Source organism: Giraffa tippelskirchi, chromosome 11, assembly GCF_054371585.1.
Source record: "Giraffa tippelskirchi isolate mGirTip1 chromosome 11, T2T-mGirTip1v1.2.pri, whole genome shotgun sequence".
NCBI classification, from domain to species: domain Eukaryota; kingdom Metazoa; phylum Chordata; class Mammalia; order Artiodactyla; family Giraffidae; genus Giraffa; species Giraffa tippelskirchi.
This window is the reverse complement of record NC_137285.1, coordinates 96,129,763-96,156,904: the sequence shown is the minus strand read 5'-3', so window position 1 is coordinate 96,156,904 and position 27,142 is coordinate 96,129,763. Positions and strand designations below refer to the sequence as shown.

The window sequence follows — 27,142 nt, the reverse complement described above, 5'->3', positions numbered from 1 at the left end:
AAGAGAGGGGAAGGAGGAAGAAAGGCAATTGTCCTTGTGAGGACGAGGAATATATACTGGGGTCCCTGCCCTCAAGGAGCTGGCAATCTGTTAGAGAGCCAAGCCATGCACCCTTTAAAGTCAAGAACAGTATCAAAGAACTCTATAACTGAAGGACAAAAATATAAACCGCCATCAAGTGATGAAATGATTAGTCTGAGCTGGAGGAACTGAAGGTAGCTTCATGGAGAAGACAGCCCTTTAGATTGGGCAGTCTTGGAAGCAATAGCTGCAAAGTATATGATAGTTACACTAAATAGTGTTGTTTACAAGGCTTATTGATGTGAAGACCTTTGGAAAAGTAATTGACGTTGCTCACTAATGTTTTCTACAAATATAAAGAACCCCTGTTGGTCCCACCCACAGCTTCCTAAGGTATGTGGAGTGTCATTTAATATGTACCTAGTCCCTCTACCATCTCCTCTCCTGAGACCCGAGGAGAACCACAATGGGATGTGGGCTCGGAGGCCTTCTCGACTTGGCCTCAGATCACTCTTTGGGGGTGTTGTTGATTGCCCAGGAAAAACTCTAAGGATGTACTTTGGAACAGCTCTTTGAGGAGGAAGTGACAAGAATGTTATTGCCCTCACCCATGGAAAGACTTGGTACTCAGAATTTGCCAAGTGTTTCTTTAGGTTACTATGGAGACCTAGATCCGATCCATCTGAGTTGTCCTTAGCTTTCTCATATGAACACAATATAGAGGAGCCTTTTCATTGTCATCTGAGCCATCCCCAGGCCTGGGAGGCAGCACAGGGAAATGGGAGCCCTAGGAGGAAGTGGAAACGCAGAAGTGCTAAAGTACAGAGATCAAGAGCCAAATGTCTGCTCAGCCGAGTGCCCCAAGGCAACTTACATGTCTCTATAAAGTGAGAGAGTTATTTACATCTGACGTTAGGAGAATTAAGTGAAATAACTCAAGTGAAACATAATTAAGTGAAACTTTACTGAGCAGCTTTCACATTACAGATTTGAAATTAGACACTAAGGATACGAAGATTAAATCATTTATTCATTCACTTGTTTGTTCTTTCAGAAAATGTTGACTGAGCACCTACTATTAGCCTAATGAATAAAACAAAGCTCCAGCTTATGTTCTACTGAAGGACATAAGAAATAAACACACTTAACCCAATTTATATGTATATGTTTGTTGCTTTTTAGTCACTAAGTCGTGTCAAACTCTGCGATCCCATGGACTATAGCTCCCCAGGCTTCTCTCTACTTGGGATTTCCCAAGCAAGAATACTGGAGTGTGTTGTTTACAGTACCATTAATCAGTGCTATTAAAAAAAAAAAAAGCAGAATAAAGGGGCAGAGAGTGATGGAAGGTAGGAGGAAAGTAAGCTCTACATAGATAGACCAGGGAAGAGTTCTGAGGAGGAGACATTTAGCAGAAGCTGGGATGAAGTAAAGAGCAAGCCAAGAGGCTATCTGGTGGAAAGCTTTCCAGCAGAGGGGTGAGCAAATGTAAAGCCCTGAGGTGGGAGAAAGAGCTTTTTTAAAGAATGAAAGTTGACAATTTTCAACAGTGGTTTGAATATATGGGTGGTTAAAGTGAAGTGGAGAAAAAAGAATGCTGAACTAGGACTAACGCATCTTGGATTCTGGTCCCAGTGCAGTCATGAGGTTATTGTATCAAAGGCCTAACTTCACATTTTAGTCTCTACTGTCTCTGTCTCTAATAAAAAGCCTTTAGCTCTCTGGTTTCTCATTCTCTGAAGATGAGGTTAAGGTGAGTTGTTTTCTGACCAGAATATACTGTGCACACGTGAACACTTTCTGCCCCTGGAGACTTTCTAGTGTTATACTTCCTTGTCATGGGGTCCACCAGTCTTATAATCTATAGATGTATTGGCCAAAACCTACTCCCTTCAACCAGCTTATAGATGTACTTGAAATTCCATAATTAAGAATTAATTCCTTGGCTTTGTCTAAGATTAAAATGTGCACGTAAGATTAGAATGTAAGATCCCTTGTTTTAATTTCCTATACTATAACAAGTTATCACAAACTTAGAGACTTAAAACTACACAACTTTATTATCTTACACTTCTAGATTAAAAAGTCAAAAATTAGTCTAGAGGCAAAAATTTCAAGAGCAAAGTAGCAGCCAAGCTACGATTCTTCTGGAGACTTCAGGGGAGAATCCATTTCCTTGTGTTTTTCAGATTCTAGAAGATCCCTACATTTCTTGGTTCCCGGATCCATATTATTCCAACTTCTAGTTCTGTCATCATATCTCTTTCTCTGACTCTGACCCATCTGCTTCCCTCTTCTAAGGACCCTAGTGATTACACTGGACATAATAATCTCTCCATCTCAAGATCATTAGCATCACAGCTATAAAGTCCCTTTTGTCATGTAAGATAACATATTCATAGGTTCTAGGGATTAGGACATGAACTTCTTTGGGGGCCATTATTCAGCATACTGCTTTCAAACTCTTACTTTGAAGCTATTTATCTGTCAGTCTCAATTATGCAAGCCTTAGCCCAGATCTTAAAATTAGTCTAAGGAAGCCTTTAAGACACCAAAATATATTCATAGAGTCCATACAATTTAATCATAAGAGGGCTCCCTTCGGCTTTCATTCAATTAAGTTCAATGAATAAAGATAAAGCATTTATTGCATATTAGAATACTACTAGATGCTCTAAGGAATACCAAGAACTCTAAAAATTAGTTTCTGCCTTTTAAAAGACTTGCTATCCAGGAAGCATAATATAAGTGCATAAATAACTACAATACAAAGCAAAATGTAGTCACATAAGCTCATCTGTACAATATTCAGTGGGAAAGATAACATAAGAAAGAGTACTGTGAGCTAAAGATTTTAGGGGAAATGTCAAAGGAAATAAGGGGAAGGAAACAAAGATGATACTAAGTATCCATGCCGAAGTAACTAAATAAAATGAAGTGCTGCTATCAACCTGATTGTGGAAGTCAGAATGGCCATAAAAGTGGTGGGGGGAGGGGGGGCTGGTCTCAGGCATGTGATGGCACAGTTCAAGAATTATTCTAGAATATCTAGATCAGGATACCCAGAAGGTGTTTGGAAATACGATATGCATTTGTAGCCAAAAAGAGAAGCTAGTGTTGGAGATATAGATGGGAAAATTGTATCTACATAAATAGAAACTGACACTTTGGAAGTAGGTGAAATAAAAAACTAAGAGAATTTAAGAGGACCAAAAGAAGAACTTCTAAAAGATAGGAACGAGCAAAGGAAAGAGGAGTAGTCAGAAAAACAGGGAAATCAGACAATGAATACCACAAAAGCTAAGGAGGGTTTCAAAAGAGAAGAGAGGGTCAGCAGTTACTGATGTGAAAGCAGAGCTGGAAGAGAAGCTCACTACTAGAGAATATTCTCACCATTCAGGGGCAATAGATGAAATAAACTCGAGAGCATAGGTAGTAGTAAAATAATTAAGTTATGAATTTGACAATGTATTGCCTTTCCTTTGAATACAATGCCTTTAATAAGTTTACATAATTTAATTTTTGATAATAGCTGTATTTAACGACAAGCTCAGATAATTCCTTAAATTGCAAATGATTGGCAACTGCAAGTCAGAGGAGCCTCCTGCAGGCTGGCTTAAAAATTCACAAATTCACTCAATAATTCATTCATTCACACTGATCTCATCTCTGCACTTTGTTAGGATCTATGTTAGTCATTGAGAAGATAAATATAAATAAGAGACAATCTATGCCTGACAATCTCAGATTAATGAAAGACATACTTGCAAGCAGACTCTAGAAATAAGTATAATGCATGCTATAATGGAAGCATGCACCGATCTGACGAAAGTATACAAGAGAGAATAATCAATCCTGCTGTACTGAAAAAATAGCCACACTCTTTAGCAGGAATTATAAAGACCTGTGTGAGCTGGTCCCTCCATATCTCAGTTTCTGTAACGCTCTCCTTTGCATCACCTGGTAGTAAAATATGATGATTAGGGCTCTGGCTATGCAGTCAATAGACCTAGATTCAAATATACTTCTGCTGCTTATCAGTATTCAGTAACTAAGTAATCTTCATCTGTAAAATGGGACTAATAATACCTATCTCAGAGGTTGTTGTGAAGATTAATGGAGATAATGTCTACAGAACATTTAGCAAATACTCAATATCTACCATGCAATGCATTGTATCATTATTATTTTATTGGTCCCCCACTGTGTCCAAATGAAAATGAAGTACTTATAGTTCTCTGAGCACAAAATTCTTTTCTAGGGTCTGTCTGTGCCTTTGCCAGGTGAATTTCTGCTCATTCTTTAAAATTTAATGCAAACATCTGGTCTCCTCTGTTAAGTTAGTCATTTTCTCCTTGTGTCATCACCAAGTAAATATTTCACTGTGGCACCAGTCACAGGATAACTTTGAATTGAGGATCCCTTGAGGGTGGGGACCATGTTTTGTTCCTTTTGGTCTCCCTGGTCTCTGACACAAAGTGGACACAAGATAAATGTTCAATTACTGAGCATATTAAATAGGAAAAGACAAAAATTTAAGTGAGAGAAACATGTAAGATTCTAGAGACTTCAAGTTTTTTCAATGTTATTGCCATTTGATCAGTAATTATGAGTTAATTTGGAAATAATCCTAATTAGAGAATTTATAAATACAAAAAGATTTTCTGCAATGTTATTTACAATGTCACAAACCATAATAAAGAGGTTAAATAGCCAATAATAGATACATGAATTACGTTGAAAATATAACTACATGACAAATATTATGCAATTATTAAATATGATGGGTAAAAAAAATCATGCCAATGATATAAATATATGTGACAAAAGAAGAATACAAAATTAAAATTATTATCTAAATGCACACAAACACCCAAGTATATGAACATACACACATAGAAAAAGGGCTGAAGAGAAATACACCAAACTGCCCGAAAGATGCCTGTGTCAGGGAGAGATGTTCAGTGGTTTATTTCCTTTATTGGGGAAGTTCAGTTCAGTCGCTCAGTCCTGTCCGACTCTTTGTGACCCCATGAATCGCAGCACGCCAGGCCTCCCTGTCCATCACCAACTCCCAGAGTTTACCCAAACCCATGTCCATCGAGTCAGCGATGCCATCCCACCATCTCATCCTCTGTCGTCCCCTTCTCCTCCTGCCCTCAACCCTTCCCAGCATTAGGGTCTTTTCCAATGAGTCAACTCTTCGCGTGAGGTGGCCAAAGCATTGGAGTTTCAGCTTCAACATCAGTCCTTCCAATGAACACTCAGGACTGATGTCCTTTAGGATGGACTGGTTGGATCTCCTTGCAGTCCAAGGGACTCTCAAGAGTCTTCTCCAACACCACAGTTCAAAAGCATCAATTCTGAGGCGCTCAGCTTTCTTCACTGTCCAACTCTCACATCCATACATGACTACTGGAAAAACCATAGCCTTGACTAGACAGACCTTTGTTGGCAAAGTAATGTCTCTGCTTTTAAATATGCTATCTAGGTTGGCCATTACCTTCCTTCCAAGGAGTAAGCGTCTTTTAATTTCATGGCTGCAATCACCATCAGCAGTGATTTTGGTGCCCAAAAAAATAAAGTCTGACACTATTTCCACTGTTTCCCCATCTATTTCCCGTGAAGTGATGGGACCAGATGCCATGATCTTAGTTTTCTGAACGTTGAGCTTTAAGCCAACTTTTTCACACTCCTCTTTCACTTTCATCAAGAGGCTCTTTAGTTTTTCTTCACTTTCTGCCATAAGGGTGGTGTCATCTGCATATCTGAGGTGATTGATTTTTCTCCCGGCAATCTTGATTCCAGCTTGTGCTTCCTCCAGCCCAGCGTTTCCCATGATGTACTCTGCATATAAGTTAAATAAGCAGGGTGACAATATACAGCCTTGACGTACTCCTTTTCCTATTTGGAACCAGTCTGTTGTTCCATGTCCAGTTCGAACTGTTGCTTCCTGACCTGCATACAAGTTTCTCAAGAGACAGGTCAGATGGTCTGATATTCCCATCTCTTTCAGAATTTTCTACAGTTTATTGTGATCCACACAGTCAAAGGCTTTGGCATAGTCAATAAAGCAGAAATAGATGTTTTTCTGGAACTCTCTTGCTTTTTCGATGATCCAGCGGATGTTGGCAATTTGATCTCTGGTTCCTCTGCCTTTTCTAAAACCTTCTTGAACATCTGGAAGTTCACAGTTCACGTATTGCTGAAGCCTGGCTTGGAGAATTTTGAGCATTACTTTACTAGCGTGTGAGATGAGTGCAGTTGTGCAGTAGTTTGAGCATTCTTTATTTTTTTAATTTATTTTTTTTATTGGGGAAGGGACCATCTCAAAATTTATCTTCTACATTTCTATAAATAATGTGCTACTTTTATGAAATTTTAGAATCATAATGTACCTTTCAGCATGGACCGCTGCATTTCCCTAGGAATGTTCAGAAGCCCAGAGGCAAGGTCAGAGGAACCTAATGGTTGGGCTTGCTCAGAAGTGAAGCAGTTGGGGATCCTAATTAAAATGTGTGGACTTGGCTCACAACAATGTCCAATCTGGTTAAGTATGCATATAAAAACCAGAAAAGGATCATGGTCTGAGAAAATGCAGTCAGAGAGGAGAATTTTAAAGATTTATATCATAGAAATAAAGTCATTCTGAAAGCCAAGCTGAAATAAACGGATAGCTTGTTTGGTATTATTTTAAGACGAGTTTAATAAACTAATTCATCTGATTTCCAAGCCCACAGGAGGTTAGAGGCAGTTAGTTGAAGGAGAAAAGTAAACCAGGATGGATGGTCCAAACTGCTGGATACAGATTCTCCAGCAATGAGAAATAAGAGCTGACTCTACAGGGGTGGCAAGCATAAAGACCCAGAAAGAACTGCAAACCCACAGGGACCCTGGGTAGGGGCAACTGCTGTGTTGTCATGAATGGGCATCAAAGATACCATTGCATTATAGTGTGGTATAAATTATAGTATAGCAACTTGTACTTGAAACAATGATTCCTATACTACAAACAGGAACCCAATACATTATAAAATGTAAAAATCAATGAAAAAAATGTAAGTAAAAACACATTGTAATATGTAAAATGCTACACAAGTTGTCAGTTATTATTTTTAATACCCTTAGCATATGAAGATAGTGATACATATAATGCATTTTAACTGCATCTATCCAAGTTAATTAATTTTTTAATTGGCACTTAAAAGTATAATCTTCATTTATTTGGAAATTTTATTTCTGTAGAATGCTTCATTTCTAATACTGCTGAACAAAAAAGACATTATTGTCCTACTGGGATGATGTGTCATAATTTAGAACAAATGAGTTATTCATATTCTTTACAGAGCAAATTTTAAGAGAGTGAACATAATAGCTCAAGGCATCGGGGGAGGGGATGCCACAGATGTGGAAAGAAGGAGCAGGAAGAGGCAGTATGGTTGTCTAAAATAAACTTTCCTTACTCCTCACTTTTGCTAAGTGTTGGCCAATGACTGGCCACCAGTCTGCAAGCCAAATTCCAAAAGGACAAGTAAATAAACAGTTAATGCAAGTTATCCTGCAAATTTGCACATGCCCACCCACACAAGCACTAAATTAAACTTTCCCCAACTGAAATCAGCCTGCAGGCAAATAAGAATTGTTACCTATTCTTTCCTCATTAGGTATCCTTACTGTGACTTTGGCTCTGGGGAGCATTTTTGTTATCAAGCAAGCATATAGTTAATTTGAGCTCTTTTCCTTAAGTGAGATTCGTTCTTGAATCTGACAACTGTAGTTGCTGTCCTTGGGGAGAAGCTACAGTGATGTGGTCAGACTTGTAGAAAAAAACAAGCCCACATTCTCTGAAATATCTTAACTCTGACCAGCTCAAACTGGATTTTATTGCTGCTTGATTTCCAGAGGGCCATGTGCCTGGCTGCCCAGAGGAATAGACAGTGTTCAGAATGAATACTGAAATCCCAAGTCATTATTTGCTCTGGGGGACTGCCAAAGCTGCCTTCTGCCTGGATTTCAGGGGAGCAGAATAAGGGGTTCCTATTTTAAAAAGACCCAGAGTAAAAGAATTCTCCACAATCCTTTCCAACAAGAACAAAGCGAAGCCACTGCAAAATGGTGATGAATCAAAATAATATGCATGATGAGAAAGAGCATTGTTCAACTGGGACCAAAATGTTGGCGGTGGAACCTCCCAATCATTCTTCTCTCACCTCCCCTGCCTAAGACTTGTATGCAGATTAAAATAGTGAAAAATGAATATCAAGGGCAGTTTGGAAAGGGGACAGGGAATCAGCCTTTCCAACAACTTCCAATCCCCTGTCTGAGTAGCTTGAGCAGAAAGAAGGGTAGCTGACTGGTGATGTGCAAAGCGCATGCCTGTTTTAAAGCTCTCCGCATCTGAGCTGGTGCCCTTTGAAATGATTAATTTATCATAGGTTTAGGCAGCCAGGTGTCTGATCGGAAGAATGGTCTAAGGCTTCCCTAGAAAATGTTCTGAAGGCCAGCAGTTATAAAGGTCATTCTGCTACTTTGGGAGGTAATTTCATGGGCTGGTGGTGATTCTGCCTTGGGTAATGAAAGACAAAGTTCAGACCAATCATGGTATTTAGGATCCCCCACTACGGAATGATAAAGGAGACTAATTCTGTTGAATTCTCATTACTTTGACGGAATAAGGCAAAAAAAACCCTGATTTTCCTTATGGAGGTAAAGTGCCTGCCATTTGAGGTAAATGGTCCTCAACTGAAATGGGTCCCAAACTCCTATTAGGAATAAATATCCTTTTTTTCTTTCAGGAGGTAGCATTTCATTAATTATAAAAGAACATCATAAAACATTTTTAACTCCAGTCTCCTTCATTGCAGGCAGATTCTTCACCATCTGAGCCACCAAGGAAGCCTCAAAATAAGCCCCCTTATACAACTACCTGTATGCAGGATAAGAAGCAACAGTTAGAACCGGACAGGGAACAGTGGATTGGTTCAAAATTTGGAAAGAAGTGCATGTATAGATGTGAGAGTTGGACCATAAAGAAGGCTGAATGCTGAAAAATTGATGCTTTTGGTGTTGGAAAAGACTCTCGAGAGTCCCTTGGACAGCAAGGAGATCAAACCAGTCAAACCTAAAAGAAATCAACCCTGAATATTCATGGAAGGACTGATTCTGAAGCTGAAGCTCTAGTGCTTTGGCTACCTAATGCAAACAGCTGACTCATTTGAAAAGACCCTGACACTAGGAAAGATTGAAGGCAGGAGGAGAAGGGGGCTAAAGAGGATGAGATGGTTGGATAGCATCATCGACTTAAAGGATATGAGTTTGAGCAAACTCCAGGAGATAGTGAAGGACAGGGAAGCCTGGTGTGCTACAGTCCATGGGGTCACAAAGTGTTGGGCACAACTGAGCGAATGACAAAAAAAAATAGTCCAAACTCCCTGCCCTTGAACACTACATCATTAAGTTATGGGTCCCTGTTTGGATGAGACCAGATTGGAATGCTGGGTCAGAGTGCAGCATTCACCATGGATAAAAGATGGGACCTCTGATTTGAGTGAAAGCCAACTCTGGAGTGTTCTGTAACCATAGTAACTAAATCAGAAGCACATATTAAGGATAAGCAAAAACAATTGGCAGTTTGTCTAGGCATCACTTAGAAACATTAGTTTCCTAAGGTGAGGACTGTGAATAAAGAATCTGCAAAATGATGGTTCTGCAACAGACACCCGGTTCAGCAGCGCTCATTCCTTCTCCCTGAGGAAACCGCTTCAGGCGCCTGAGGTAGTGGTGAGGGCTGCACCAGGGCTTGTAGATGTAGAAGCATCACTTCAGAACAGGGAGCAGAACCCATCCTGGGCTGATTGACGAGATTCTTATCAACTATATCACAATTACAGATTTTTATCTCCCCAATATGGTCTTGATTGTAATCCAGCTGCACAAGTCCACTGAAATGTTGTGATTCCCACTGTAAGTAACATCAGGCTAGGCTCAGATCCCTGTAAGGACAAAGAATTGTCTTCCCACAGAACGTATAGGATTTCAAAGACCTTACAGTGGAAGTTCACACATCCCCAGTTGGATCAGGACAGCAAGATGTGCGGAACAGAGCAGAATCTTTAGCTTTGGAAGACCTGAGTTCAAGTCTAAGTTCACTCACTTACTTCCTGCATAACTGAGCCTGAGACAGGCTCAATCACTCCTTCTCTCAAGTGGGGATAGTTTCCATCTTGGCGAGTTCATAGGATTAAATGAGATACAGTATCACAGGGTACTTGTCTTGTTCCATCTGAAATAATCACTTTCCACCTCATTAGAACTGACTCAAATGGGTTCCTTCTTACAGCTGAGTAATATTCCATTGTGTATATGTACCACAACTTCCTTATCCATTCATTGGCCAATGGACAGTTCTAATGAGTTGGATGTACCTAAAGCCATTATACAAAGTGAAGTAAGTCAGAATGAGAAAGACAAATATCATATATTAATGCATATCTATGGAATCTAGAAAGATAGTACCGACAATTCTATGTTCAGGGCAGCAAAGGAGACACAGACATAAAGAACAGACTTTTGGACTGAGTGGGAGAAGGAGACAGTGGGATGGTTTGAGAGAATAGCATTGAAATATATATATTACCATATGTAAAATAGACAGCCAATGGGAGTTTAATGTATGACACAGGGAATCCAAAGCTGGTGCTCTGTGACAACCTAGAGGGATGGGTTGGAGAGGGAGCTGGGAGGGGAGTTCAGGAGAGAGGGGACACATGTATGCCTGTGCCCAATTCATGCTGATGTATGGCAGAGGCCATCACAATATTGTAAACTAATTATCCTCCAATTAATATAAGTAAATTTGTTTAAAAAAGAGAAATCACTTTCTTCTGTGTCCTCATAGCCCATTTTATTTATATCTCTTAAAAGGCATCCTACAGTTTCACTCTTAATACTCTTATATAAGCCTAACTCATTAAATTATGAGCTCTTTAAAGGTAGGAATTTCTTTGTATTAATTTCTTTGTATCCCTAGTTCTGAACCTAGTTCATTTATATGAATTATCCCGTTTATGTGATTTGTATTATGGCTTCAATAAACACAGGCTTCACTTGTAGCTCAGTTGGTAAAGAATCTGCCTGCAATGCAGGAGACCCTGGTTCGATCCCTGGGCTGGGAAGATCCACTGGAGGAGGGAAAGGCTACCCACTCCAGTATTCTGGCTTGGAGAATTCCATGGACTGTATAGTCCATGGGGTCGCAAAGAGTTGGACACAACTGAGTGGCTTTCACTTTCACTAAACACATGTTCAGCTGAATTTAATTCAGTTAAGTTCAGCTGAATTGAACTTGCTCTCCTATTTGCTCCTCACCTACTATTTCAACTGGGAGTATCTGTACTGGGCAGTAGGCAGTGCTGGGCAGCTTGGGCAATGGGGAATCTGGAGTGGATTCCAATCAGAGTTTGAGGTGGAACTGAAGCAACAAACTGTAGCATCGGAGGAGCTGTGTCTGCCATGACTTTCTGTTTAGGCTGAGGGAGTGGAGTCAGATTTGAACATTGGAGCCATGCTTATGGTGCCACTACGACTCTTACCTGACTGGGGTGACCCTCTCAATAGTTCCACTTTCCCTAATTTGTTTCTAAACTCCTGGACCCAGGATGTTTTCTCTAAGAGAAACTGTAACCATTGAAGAAGAGGAGAAAGGTTGGAAATGACTTTGGGGGAGATAAGTAAATGCATATTGTCCTCTTAATACTTATTTTTATATTATGAATTTTTAAAGAAGGTATACACCCTTTATCTTTCATTGGTGAATCACTGAGATTTTATTTTGGAAAGAATATTTGTAAATTTCAAAAGACTTTACAGAGTTACCTTTCTGTTATAGGAATAAAAATGTAGCATGGCTTCAGTTGTCTCTGTTCTACAACTTTTAACTTAACGAATTTGTAAACTTGGATTCAGGTCCTGGAGCCAGCTCCTGGGTGCAGCTGTCAGGAATGTCATAGCTGAGTCAGGCTGTTCTGTGGGGTCATCCTCCCATTCCCAGGTTCTCCTCTCCATCGTCTGGGCCACCCATTAGTTGGATCTTTGCCTACCTCATAACAATTATGCTGTCAAGCGTAGGACAAATCTAAATCAAGTTCCCCTGGGTGTTTCTAGGGGTTAGACATTCTTGACTTGGCAATCATGTGGTGCTTCATTATCTTGCATGAGCATTGCTTTTGTGGCCAGCCTCACTTCAGGAAGTACAGAGCACACTGGCTAGAAGTGAGTCCTGGAGTGTTTCCAGTTCTTCTAAAAGGGAAGAGGATGCTTTAGTAATATCTGGCATTCTAAACTTTGCAATACAAGAAATTCACTCTTTCAAAAACAGGGGTTTTAATAATAGCAAACACTTCTATAGTACTTTCTTTGTGCCATTCTAAATTATTTCTGTCATACATAGTTAGTTAATTCATACTATGATCCTGTGAGGTAGTATTTTAAGTAACCCAATTTTATCCATAATGAGTCTGGGGCACAGAGAAATAAATGACTTCCAAGGTTATATAGTTATGCAGTAGTGGTGGTAGCATCTGGAAAGTTTCCAGACTCTTATTTACAAGTTCATTGAAAAGGGATATAGAAAAGAAAAAGACACAAATTCAAAAATTTCATTATAGCAAGTAATTTCAACATTTCCCCTCAAGATGCCAAGTTTTATCACTTAAATTTTTTCTTTTAACATCCTTCTGGTGATGATTAGTAATCAAATGGCAAAATGAAATAATTAAAAAAAAATTCTTCCCCTCTCCCTTTCTTCTTTACTCCTTACCGTATTTATTTACTGAGTCCTAATATTTACTAGGAATTGATGACATGGTGGAATATGAGCATAAATAATGTCCACAAATAATGCACAACCTATAGGGGGCAAGAGACATAAGTATCAACTGCAGGTCCATGTATTAGACTTGAAATATAAAGAAAACTCTTCTTTGCAGGAGCACTAAGGAAGCATGGTTGATTCTGCCTGGTCTTCCAGGAAGACAGCGAAGGAGAAGAAACAAGGATTTGGGAAAAGTTCATCAGTAGGTACGGATTAACTCACGATCATTTAAAGTCCTTTCAATTCAGTAGGTGTTTACACAAAATCTACTATGAATCTCGCATTATTGCTGTAGTTCTGTCACTCAGTCGTGTCTGACTTTTTGCAACCCCATGGACTGCAGCATTCCAGACTTCCCTGTCCTTCACCACCTCCCAGAGTTTGCTCAAACTCATGTCCATTGAGTCAGTGATGCCATCCAACCATCTCATCTTCTGTCATCCCCTTCTCCTGCCTTCAATCTTTCCCAGTATCAGAGTCTTATCCAATGAGCTGACACTTCGCATCAGGTGGCCACAGTATTGGAGCTTCAGCTTCAGCATCAGTCTTTCCAGTGAAGATTCAGAATTGATTTCCTTGAGGATTGACTGGTTTGATCTCCTTGCAGTCCAAGGGACTCTCAAGAGTCTTCTACACCATAGTTCAAAGGCATCAGTCCTTCAACATTCAGCCTTCTTTATGGTCCAGCTCTCACATCCATACATGACTACTGGAAAACCATAGATTTGACTATATGGATCTTTGTCAGCAAAGTAATGTCTCTGCTTTTTAATATGCTGTCGAGGTTGGTCATAGCTTTTCTTCCAAGGAGCAAGTGTCTTGTAATTTCATGGCTGTAGTCACCATCTTCAGTGATTTTGGAGTCCAAGAAAATAAAATCTGACACTGTTTCCATTGTTTCCCCATCTATTTGTCATGAAGTGATGGGACAAGATGCCATGATCTTCGTTTTTTGAATGTTGACTTTTAAGCCAGCTTTTCCACTTTCCTTTTTCACCTTCACCAAGAGGATCTGTAGTTTCTCTTCACTTTCTGCCATTAGGGTGTTGTCACCTGCACAACTGAGGTTATTGACATTTCTCCTGCCAATCTTGACTCCAGGTTGTGCTTCATCCAGCTCAGCATTTTGCATGACGTACTCTGCATAGAAGTCAAATAAGCAGGGTTATATACTCCTTTCCCAATTTGGAACCAGCTCATTGTTCCATGTCCGGTTCTAATTGTTGCTTCTTGACCTGCATACAGGCTTCACAGGAGGCAGGTAAGGTGATATGGTATTCCCATCTCTTTCAGAATTTTCCACAGTTTGTTGTTATCCACACAGTCAAAGGCTTTAGCATAGTTGATGCATAGCACAAGTAGATACTCTTCTGGAATTATCTTGGTTTATCTATGATCCAACAGATGTTGGAAATTTGATCTCTGGTTCCTCTGCCTTTTCTAAAACCAGCTTGAACATCTGGAAGTTCTCAGTTCATGTACTACCAAAGCCTAGCTTGGAGAATTTTGAACATTACTTTGCTAGCATGTGAAATGCGTACAATTGTACAGTAGTTTGAACATTCTTTAGCATTGTCTTTCTTTGGGATTGGAATAAAAACCAACTTTTTCCAGTCCTGTTACCACTGCTGAGTTTTCCAAATTTGCTGGCATATTGAGTGCAGTACTTTAACAGCATCATCTTTTAGGATTTGAAATAGCTCAGCTGGAATTCCATCACCTCCACTAGCTTCATTCTAATTATGCTTCCTAAGGCCCACTTGACTTCACACTCCAGAATGTCTGGCTCTAGGTGAGTGATCACACCATCATGATTATCTGGGCCATGAAGATTTTTTTGTATAGTTCTTCTGTGTTTTCTTGCCATCTCATCTTAATATCTTCTGCTTTTGTTAGGTCCATACCACTTCTGTCCTTTATTGAGCCCATCTTTGCATGAAAGTTGCCTTGATATCTCTAATTTTCTTGAAGAGACCTCTGCTGCTAAGTCGCTTCAGTCGTGTCCGACTCTGTGCGAACCCATAGACAGCAGCCCATCAGGCTCTGCCGTCCCTGGGATTCTCCAGGCAAGAATACTGGAGTGGGTTGCCATTTCCTTCTCCTCTAGTCTTTCCTATTCTCTTGTTTTTTTTTTTTTTCCTATTTCCTTGCATTGTTCCCTTAGGGGGGCTTTCTTATCTCTCATTGCTATTCTTTGGAACTCTGCATTCAGATGGGTATATCGTTACTTTTATCCTTTGCCTTTTGCTTCTCTTATTTTCTCAGCTATTTGTAAGACCTTCTCAGTCAACCATTTTGCCTTTTGACATTTTTTTCCCCCTTGGGGATGGTTTTAATCACCGCCTCCTGTATAATGTTACAAACCTCTGTCCATAGTTCTTCAGGCACTCTTTCTGTCAGATCTAATCCCTTGAATCTATTTGTCACTTTCACTGTATAATCATAAGTGATTTGATTTAGGTCATACCTGAATGGCCTAGTGGTTTTTCCTACTTTCTTCAATTTAAGTCTGAATTTGGCAATAAGGAGTTCATGATCTGACCCTCAGTCAGCTCCTGGTCTTGTTTTTGCTGCCTGTATAGAGCTTCTCCATCTTCGACTGCAAAGAATATAATCATACCACTTCGGTATTGACTGTCTGGTGATGTCCATGTGTAGAGTCATCTCTTGTGTTGTTGGAAGAGGGTGTTTGCTATAACCAGTGTGTTCACTTGGCAAAACCCTAGTAGCCTTTGCCTTGCTTCATTTTGTACTCCAAGACCAAACTTGCTTGTTACTCCAGACATCTCTTGACTTCCTACTTTTGCATTCCAGTACCCTGTGATAAAATTGACATTATTTTTTGGTGTTAGTTGTGGAAGGTCATGTAGGCATTATATTAGGGGTGAAAAAAATATGTAGGATAATATGATAAGGTCCTTACCTCAAGAAGTGTACAATTGTATTGAGGGGATAAAAGTTGCAAAGTCATCCTTCAGTATCTGAAGGAATTGGTTCTAGGACTCCCCTTGAACACCAAAATCCACAGATGCCCAAATGAAATGAAAGTTGCTCAGTCGTGTCCGACTCTTTGCGACCCCATGGGCTCTATAGTCCATGGAATTCTCCAGGACAGAATACTGGAGTTGGTAACCCACCTTCTCCTTCTCCAGGGGATCTTCCCAACCCAGGGATTGAACCCAGGTCTCCCACATTGCGGGTGGATTCTTTACCAGCTGAGCCACAAGGCAAGCCCACAGATGCCTAAGTCCCTTATGTAAAACAGCATAGTACCATCTGCAGTTTGTATCTATAATTTTTGATCCACAGTTGGTTGAATTCAAGGATGTGGAATTCGCTGATAAGAAAGATATACTATATACATAAAATTATCAGACGTCTGTGATAAAGTGCCAAATACATCATGTAAATAAGAAATGCAATAGAAGATAAGAGAGGGGGGCTAGGAGTATGGAATTAGGCAGTCACCAAGAACTCCATGGAAATAGGACCATCTTTCCAAACCTTGTTATGAAAAGTGAAAGTATTAGTCACTAAGTCATGTCTGTCTCTTTGCAACCCCGTGGACTGTAGCCCACCAGGCTTCTCTGTCCATGGTGTTTCCCAGGCAAGAATAGTGGAGTGGGTTGCCATTCCCTTCTCTAGGGGATCTTCCCGACTCAGGAATCGAATCAGGGTCTTCTGCATTGCAGGAGAACTCTTTACCACCTGAGACACCAGGGAAGTCCCAACTGGGAAAAAAAAAAAAAAGGAGAAGTTGTAGTTTAGGGAAAATAATTTACCTATCCTTATCTCCCTAAACTACCAGTTCTCCTTTTCATTTTGTTACATTTATTTTTATAAGTTTATTTAACTCCTTTTTTAAGTTTTTAAAAAATTAATTAATTTTAATTGGAGGTTAATTTCTTTACAATATTGTGGTGGGTTTTGCCTTACATCAACATCAGTCAGCCACAGGTGTACAGGTGCCCCCCATCCTGAATCCCCCCACCTCCCTCCCCACCCCATCCCTCTAGGTTGTCCCAGAGCACCAGCTTTGAGTGCCCTGATTCATGCATTGAACTTGCACTGGTCGGTCTATTTTACATATAGTAATATACATGTTTCACTGCTATTCTCTCAAATCATCCCACCCTCGCCTTCACCCATAGAGTCCAAAAGTCTATTCTTTACATCTGTGTTTCTTTTGCTGCCTTGCGTACAGGATCATCTCTACCATCTTTCTAAATTCCATATATATGTGTCAATATACAGTATTGGTGTTTCTCTTTCTGACTTACTTCACTGTGTATAACAGGCTCCAATTTCATCCACCTCATTAGAACTGGCTCAAATGCATTCCTTTATATAACTGAGTAATATTCCACTGTGTATATGTTCCACAAACTTCCTTATCCATTCATCTGCCAATGGACATCTCGTTTGCTTCCATGCCCTGGCTATTGTAAACAGTGCTCAATAAACATCGGGGTGCATGCGTCTCTTTCAATTCTGGTTTCCTCAGTTTATATGCCAGCAGTGGAATTGCTGGGTCGTATGGCAGTTCAATAGAACTGGAATACCAAGATTTTTAAGGAATCTCCACACTGTTCTCCATAGTGGCTGTATCAGTTTGCATTTCCACCAAAGGATAAGAAAGGAAAAGAGAAAGAGGAGGGAGGGAAGAAGAAAAGTAAAAGTATCTCCATTAGCTTTTGACTCTTATGATGCTCTGAGCCATGTAGTCCAAGAGCATATTATTATGTAAACACTACAGTAAAGCAAAGTGGATAAGAACCTAATCTTAAGAGCTTAACTTCAGGGGTTCAGCTCTCAGCTCTGCCACTTATAGGTGTGTGACCTTGGACAAGTTATTTTGTCTTGAAAAAGTCTGGAAGAGAGAAATTGGAAACATTTTCTATATTTAAATTTTGAAAGTTTTGTGTATTTTGATTATCTGTTCCCCTTATTTCATAAACCGTATATTGAGGCTCAGTTTCTTCATATATAAAATGGAAATAGTAATAGTACTTTCCTCAACAGGTATATTGGGAAGATTAACTGAGTTAATTACATTAATGAGCTTAGAGCAGCCTCTACACAAAGGTAGTATTTAGTAGTCAGTCAATAATTATTTCTTGAACATTTACTATATTTCAAGAATTGAGCTACATGTTGGGAATATGTAAATAAACAATTTACAGTCCTGTACTCAAGGATTTCACAGTCTAGTGGGAGGAACACTAAACAAACAACTTTTTTTTTAAAGAAGCCATTTATTCAACTGAAAAGTACATAACAGTTAACATTTAGAATGTTTGCAATATGTAATATTTTAGATTTTGTGGTAAAAAAGACACATACAAAAGCAACCAAAGTCAGAATTTTAATTCATTTACTTCTTTGCATCATAATCATGCATACAAGATATTAATTATAAGTAGTTTATGAAATACTGGAGGTATGTCCAAAAAGTCAGAAAATAAAGTGGAAGAAAAAAAATGGTTAAAGATAGAAATGATAAAATAAAATAACTTGGAATAATCAAGAAATATGCAGGCAAAATATAAAAATATTTTTCAACATTGAGAGGTGATTCAGTATTCTAATGCCAATTATTTCTAAATTAACCTATAAATTCAACTTAATATTAATAAACCTCAAACTGTAACTTTTAAAATTATGACAATTTTATTTTAAAGTGTATATTAAAAAATTATAATGTTCTCCAAGAATAGGTTGGGGAATTATAAAAAGTAATATGGGGTTGGGGACACACTCTGCCAGATAATAACTTTATTATAAAACTAAAATATTTTACATAGTATGGTACTGGACATAGACCAATCAGTAGAACAGATAACAATCCAGAAATATACCCAAAAGTAAATGGAAAAATATTATAGATCAAGGTGTTGCTTCAGCGTGTGATGGTTGAAAGATAAAATTAGTATCTTTTTTTAGTATTTGAATTGTTTAGCTGAGTTTGTGCATTTTTCATAGCAAGTACACAATTCTTAGAGAATTTATTAATATGTATAACACATATAGACATATATACATAAATAAATGTTATATAATATATTAATATGAGTGCATGAGTGCTAAGTCACTTCAGTCATGTCCGATTCTTTGCGACCTAATGGACTATAGCCCACCAGGCTCCTCTGTTCATGGGGTTTTCCAGGCAAGAATACTGGAGTAGATCTCCATGCTCTCCTCCAGGGGATCTCCCCAGCCCAGAGATCGAATTAGCATCTCTTACATGTCCTGCATTGGCAGGCGGGTTTTTTACCACTAGCACCACCTGGGAAGTCCCAATATATTAATATATACATGTATAAAAATTAAATAGATTATGTATATATGCATATATTTGTGTAGCTGCACATATATATGCATATACACATACATAAGTGTGTGTAAAAGAAAGATAAATAAAAATGCTTAAACATTTATTAAATATGTCATAAACATAATTTTTAATAGAGCTTGAAATTTGCTAAATTAGCAGCATGCACAAACATATCCATATTTTCCTTTTACTGATGTGGCATAAAATGCATTACCTTTTTACCAGTTAAAATTGAGCTTATGCTCAGTGAAAACTTCTGGATTTTGCATCAGAAGTATTGCTTATTCAAGTCTTTTCCTTCCAGTACTATGCAATCAAAATTTTTATGTACATATATATTTTTGTATCACATTTTATCTGCTTTAAGCCTATAATTTCAACTCATTAGGAATGCTTTAAATCTTGGTGCCACCCCTGCCCTAATTCTCCCTCCCAGGTTTGTGTTATCTGTAGATTTGATGAGTATGCCTTCTACATCATCAGTAGGTTTGTGGAACAGAACAGTTAGGGACAGAATCCCACAGCACCATGAAATACTTCCCTTAATATTAATACCTAGTTATTCATCATCTTTTTGATATACAACTAACTGTAAATTTTAGCTACTGTGTTATCATCATTCAGTTCATGTTTTTCAGTTTGCTCACCAGAGTATTTTTACTGAGGTGCCATGTTAGGTAACAAGAAACTATGGTGTCTTGATAAAACCAAGATATATTCCTGTATAATATTCCCTGGCCCACTAGTCCAATGACCCTATCGAAGAAGGAAAATAAATCTTCTTATGATTCATTCTGACTCTTGATAAATATTACCTTCTTTGCTAGTATTAACCTGCCTAGTGATTATCCCTTAGAAGGAAATGGCAACCCATTCCAGGATTCTTGCCTAGAGAATCCTGTGGACAAAGGAGCCTGGTGGGGTGCTGTCCATAGGGTCACACAGAGTCAGACACGACTGAAGCAACTTAGCATGCATGCATGCTTGGAGAAGGAAATGGCAACCCACTCCAGTATTCTTGCTGGAGACTTCCACGAACAGTGGAGCCTGGTGGGCTGCTGTCTATGGTGTCGCACAGAGTCGGACACGACTGAAGCAACTTAGCAGCAGCAGCAGCAGTGATTATCCCACCTCTCTAATTCCCCATCCTATCCCCTATCCAGCTCCTAAATTGTTAGCACCTCCAGGTCAGGAACACAGAACTCTTTGTCCATAGGGCCTAGCATAATTCCTGACATATAGCAGACAATCAATATATAGTTGTTGAATGAATGGATGAAATCATCTGTTCTATTTGGTTTGGGTTCAAGTTTCATCTAGGACAAATCTTTGCTAAATTGCAGTAACTATTCTAGGCCAAGTGTGTGATCACCCTTTGGAATACATTAAGTTATGGGTTGTTATTATTTATAATAATAATTTTAGCCATTAACTTAAGAATGATAGTGTAGTGTTCATGGATAACAAATAGAATACAGAGCTTATTTTCTGTTTTGCTTTTGCCATTTCAAGGAAAATTATCTCCAACATGAAGAAGATAGAATAAAATGCGTGAGTTAGAGACAGAGTTTCTGAGAAATATATGTCTGCTCCCAATCAGTTCAAGTTCATCAGTGGGTTAAAGACAGGAAACTGCAAAATCTTGCAAGCAAAATTGTACCAGTGAGCTCTAAAGAGAAGTAGAGGAAGCTTAAAAGACATTATGAGTAAAGGGAACTAGCATTATAGTTTTCTAAAGAGGAAAGAAAGTAGATTGGCATTTTATTTATTTCTTACTTATTCTTTCTTTGTCCGAATTTGATATCAAGGTTATTTAATCTCATAAAATGACTTGAGAAATTGTCTCTTTTTTTCTATTGTCTTAAAGATTTTGTATAAGATTGAAATGATCTGTTCATTAGAGTTCTGTAAAACTCATAAAATCATCTGGTAAAATGGTCTCAATCTAGGGAGGTTGTTGATTACTGATAGAATAAGTTAAGTTCTACAAGTTAAGGTCTATTTAGGTTTTCAATTTTTACTAGAGAAATATAGTCATTTTGTATATGTTTATATTTTATAGGCAAAATGTAAACATATTATTCTGTCACTAAATCAGCTATTAATTTATTGTATTATAACAGCTTTTTATTCCTAAGATTTTATCTTTTTGTCATGATGTTTCAACATGTGCGTGTTTATCAGTTTTTGCTCATACTGATCTAAATTACTATCTTTTTTCTATTTCCTAGTCTCTTTCTTTAAATTAGCTCTGCTGTTTGTTTTCTAGTGTTTTACCTTAAGCTTTTCCATTTTCACTCTTTTTTTAATGAAAGTATTTAAAGCTATAAGAATCTCTATGCCCATCATTTTAGCTATATCCAACACATTTTAAATTATTTTTACTATTATTCATCTCTAAGTATTTTCTGTTTGGGGGTAAGATTAGTTTGTACTTTAATTACACTGTAGGCACATAATTTGTATGATACTGATCCTTTGATAGTTAAGGGCGTTTGGGGGAGTTTTTTGTCTAAAATACAGTTGATATATGTAAATGTTCCATGTGTGCTTAAAAAAGCTGATCTTCTTTATGTGCAGATTCCATATTTTCGAATTCACCTACTCACTAAAATGTATTTGTACAGCCGAGATCAGTATCTATGGTGGTTTCGTCGCCATTTGTAGACGTGCACAGAGCAGTGAGAACTTTTGTACGATGTGTACCTTCCCCCGCCACCAAGGGAGGTCAGACTAGGTGACACTCTGCTTTCTTGTTTCAGCTCCCATCATCTAAACAACTGTCCTTTCACTGTATACTTAGTGTCAGTGTTTTACATTTGAGAACGTTTTGGTGGTGATTTTTCTAGCTAAAATAAGTCTCCAAGCATAGTGCTAAAATGCTGTCTGCTGTTCCTAAGGACAAGAAAGCTGTGATGTGCCTTATGGAGGAAACATGTGTGTTAGATTAAGTTTTGTTCAGATGTGAGTTATAATGCTTTTGGCATAAAGTTCAGTGTTAATGAATCAACAGTTTAAATAAGGTGTCTTTAAACAGAAATACACAAAAAACATGGTGATATATTACTGACCAGTAGATGAAAATGTCATGATCAGAGGTTCTTGGAACTTTACTTTGTATTTCTCCTGGGACCAGTGTGTTGCTGGGACTATATAGAACACAACTGCCATGAATAATAAGAATCAACCATATATACATGATAATTGTTGGATAAATAGTTCTAAATATACATATTAAATTTTCTAAAAGGAAGACATGGCCATAATGTCAAAAACATGGTGAATCTAACAAGAGCAAATTATTTTTACAAAATTTCTTATCAATTTAGGGACAAGATTAAGAAGGCCGATAGGTAACCTTTCGATAACCCTATTCAAAAGAGAATGATTGATACATCCACATCTCACTTAGAGGGAGATTTCTAGTGGCTGGCTCTAGATCTTTGCCCTTAGCCCTGCCCCTTTAACATATTTATCATGATATGAATAAGAACAGTCAGAGAATAAGCTCTCATAGCAATTTTTCTCCTCCTACTAGTTTCCCAGAGGTTTCTTCCTCTTGGCCTACATATTTAAACTATTGACTTTTCTCCTTGATACACTTCTTCATTCTAGACTGGCTATAGAGTGAAATGCAGCTTTGCCTATTCTCTTCTATTCCTAAAGGCCAGTACACAAGCCCTCTTGTTTTAAGAGATTGAGGTATTATCAATACAAGGAAATAGTCATAAGATGAATCTGAGAACGTTGCCATGCTTTTCCAAAGAGCTAATCATTATGGCCCCTAGTTTGCTTCTAGTTAATTTTGATTTAATAAGCATGCTTCTGAACATCTAGTATAAGCAGGCAGTGTGCAAAGTGCCTCCAGGGACATGAGGAGAATAAAACGGTCACCCTGCCTTCAAGTCAACTGATGCTTCTTCCTTCATCATAGCCTGTGATGCCTGAAAGGAGGTCAGCAATCCTGGAGGCACCCGGTCCCACAGCCAGCTTATGAGTGCTGGCTCTTCTGAGGCCCTCAGGCTTGCACGATTCTTGCTGCAAAGGATCTCAGTTTAGTGAGGGAGCATTCTGGGGCATTCCTTCACTGCTACTTTCCAATGTATAGGTGACCAATATACACACACACACCACCACCACCACCACTACCACCATCAACGACAATCTGTAGATGACTTGAAATTGGAAGAGAAAGCAAATCTACAAAGTGAAAATTTAGAATCCAGTTCCCAAATTCAAATATAACATAGCAGTGTAGCCAGATGTCCACAGGCAAGGGTAAAAGTGGTTATTATTTGATTTTGTCAGCTTTATACCAGTTTTTTTGGTTTGTTGATTTTTAGAAATAATTCATTACGTGAAAACTATACCAGGGACTGGGGGAGGAAGCAATGGTAATTATTGCTTAATGGATATAGTTGGTCAGTTTTTAAGTTAAAAAGAATTCTGGAAATCAGTAATGGTAATAGCTGCACAATGATATGAATGCACTTAATACCACTGAACTACACACTTAAAATAGTTACAATGGTAAATTTTATGTTATGTGTATTCCCCTGCAATTTTTTTAAAAGTGAAAATGAAGAAAACAGTGCCCATATTAAAGATAAGGCAAATATATGATTTTGAAATTTCATTTCTACTGGGCTATCTACTTTGATGATGGTTACCAAGACCTCTATTAACAACATGCATTTGATGGTGGTTAATACAGAATCTTACTTTTCAGACTGAAAAACAACAACCTATAAGGGAGGGTTAATTTAAATTAGCAGCCTTAGGGGTTTCATTCTAAAAGAGGTGGGAATACCAGACCACCTGACCTGTCTCTTGAGAAACCTGTATGCAGGGTCAGGAAGCAACAGTTAGAACTGGACATGGAACAACAGACTGGTTCCAAATAGGAAAAGGAGTACATCACCATGCTTATTTAACTTATATGCAGAGTACATCATGAGAAACGCTGGGCTGGAGGAAGCACAAGCTGGACTCAAGACTGCCAGGAGAAATATCAATAACCTCAGATATGTAGATGACACCACCCTTATGGCAGAAAGTGAAGAAGAACTAAAGAGCCTCTTGATGAAAGTGAAAGAGGAGAGTGAAAAAGTTGGCTTAAAGCTCAACATTCAGAAAACTAAGATCATGGCATCTGGACCCATCATTTCATGGCAAACAGATGGGGAAACAGTGGAAACATGACAGATTTTATTTTGGGGGGCTCAAAAATCACTGCAGATGGTGATTGCAGCCATGAAATTAAAAGACGCTTACTCCTTGGAAGGAAAGTTATGACCAACCTAGACAGCATATTAAAATGCAGAGACATTATTTTGCCAACAAATGTCCATCTAGTCAAGGCTATGGTTTTTCCGGTAGTCATGTATGGATATAAGAGTTGGACTATAAAGAAGGCTGAGCACCGAAGAATTGATGCTTTTGAACTGTGGTGTTGGAGAAGATTCTTGAGAGTCCCTTGGACAGTAAGGAGATCCAACCAGTCCATCCTAAAGGATATCAGTCTCGAGTGTTCATTGGAAGGACTGATGCTGAAGCTGAATCTCCAATATTTTGGCCACCTGATGCGAAGAACTGACTCATTTGAAAAGACCCTGATGCTGTGAAAGATTGAGGGCAGGAGGAGAAAGGGACAACAGAGGATGAAATGGTTGGATGGCATCGCCGACTCAATGGACATGCGTTTGAGTAAACTCTGGGAGTTGATGATGGACAGGGAGGCATGGCGTTATGCGGTCCATGGGGTCGCAAAGAGTCGGACACGACTGAGCGACTGAACTGAACTGAACTGAGGGGTTTCATAAATTCCATAAAACCTTAGTACACTGTTCTTAGATCATATATATGCTGTGTGTGCTTAGTCACTCAGTCGTGTCTGACTCTTTGCCACTCTTTGGACTGTTAATGTAGCTACTAAAACCATGAACTTTGGATAAGTCAGACTGGCTCACTTTCCCACCTAGACTCTTACCCCTTCCTAGCTGAGCAGCTTTGCTGTGCTGTACTTAGTCACTCAGTCATGTCCGACTCTTTGCAACCCCATGGACTATAGGTCGCCAGGCTCCTCTGTCCATGGGGATTCTCCAGGCAAGAATACTGGAGTGGGTTGCTATGCCCTCCTCCAGGGGATCTTCCCAACCCAGGGATCGAAGCCAGGTCTCCCGCATTGCAGGCAGATTCGTCACTGTCTGAGACCACCAGGGAAGCCCAAGAATTCTGGAGTGGGTAGCCTGTCTTCTCCAGGGGATCTTCCTGACCTAGGAACTGAACCAGGGTCTCCCGCATTGCAGGTGGATTCTTTACCAGCTGAGCTACTAGCTAAGCCCAGCTGAGTGGCTTTGGCGGCAGTTATTTTAGTTCTTGGAGTTTTGGAAAGTTACAGGCATTTAATGTCTACTTCTTGGGATTAGTTGAGAGAGTGTATATGAAGTGCCTGGCCCATAGTAATCTCCATGAATAATGTTATTATTTACACATGCTGTTCTTTATATCCAGAAAGTTCCCACACTCCTGCCTACTTTACTCTGGCTTAGAAAGCGACATCCAGAGAGCCTTACTGACCCAAACATCTCATACTCCAATTTCTAGTGAAGCCTGGGCTTGCTGAGTTCCATAATTGCTCCTACCACATGCATTTTAATTATGTATGTATCTCTCACACTGGGTAGTAAACTCTTTGAAAATAGAAACTGTCTTGTATTTTAATATCCCAAGCATTTAGTAGCACTTGTCACATAATCATAAAGAACAATATGATATAGCCACTAAAAGACCTGGTATAATCTTTAGGATTATTTATAGAAAAAAGTGGCTCTCTGTCTTTGAAAGTTTTTATACACAAACTCAGGCCTTTGGGATTGGATGGGATCCTGCAGAATATTATCTGTATGGTTGGATTAGATTCATGGTTGCCAAGTGTGTGAGGGTGCATCAGGCAAGGGAGGGCATAAATTTTCTATTCTTTCTGGAGACTACATTTCTAGACTACTATTATTGTCTACTACTACTACTACTACTACTACTACTATCTTGAGACTACATTACTAGGTCCTTTTGTGTTAAATTATTTTCTTTTAAAAAGTGAAAAGAGGTTGCTGCTGCTGCTGCTGTTGCTAAGTCACGTCAGTCACGTCCAATTCTGTGTGACCCCGTAGACGGCAGCCCACCAGGCTCCCCCGTCCCTGGGATTCTCCAGGCAAGAACACTGGAGTGGGTTGCCATTTCCTTCTCCAATGCATGAAAGTGAAAAGTGAAAGTGAAGTTGCTCAGTCATGTCCGACTCTTAGCGACCCCATGGACTACAGCCCACCAGGCTCCTCCATTCATGGGATTCTCCCGGCAAAAGTACTGGAGTGGGTTGCCATTGCCTTCTCCGAAAGAGGTTGATAGTAGATGAATATTGGGGGGATTACTTGTTTAATTTACTACTTTTAATTAGCGAAATAAAATAATTGCCAACTTTTTCTGATATCCACTTCCCAAACATTTTTAAAAATTTTGCTAATCAGTGAAACCAAAAGCCCAGAAACAGATGAAAATTGAGGTATTTCAACCCTAATATACTGATTGTGATAGAAATTGCATCCTATAGATAAAGCATCTAACCACACATGTAGGCCCATTTTAGAAAACTGAGAAATGACTCCCCAAACACATATCACCAACTTCTAGTAATCCTAAGTTAGCCCTTAGATAAAGATTTCAGACCTGTGATAGATTTTTTGGAAACTCACTCATGACATTAAACCCAAGCCCACTCCTTACCAGAAGATTGCATTTCAATGATGACCTAGGGATGAGAGTATATGGGGGCCTGAGATAACAGGCACATTGATAAAGTAAATGCTCCGGCTGACTGCAATAAGCCAAAGCTGTTCAGTTAATTTTGTTTTCCAAAA

General features: G+C 38.9%; 1 protein-coding gene across 20 annotated transcripts in view; it reads right to left on the bottom strand.

The window, feature by feature from the left end:
• Positions 1-27,142, bottom strand: part of LOC145526991 (uncharacterized) — a 294,041-nt gene that overhangs the window by 226,273 nt on the left and 40,626 nt on the right. The window lies entirely within an intron of this gene.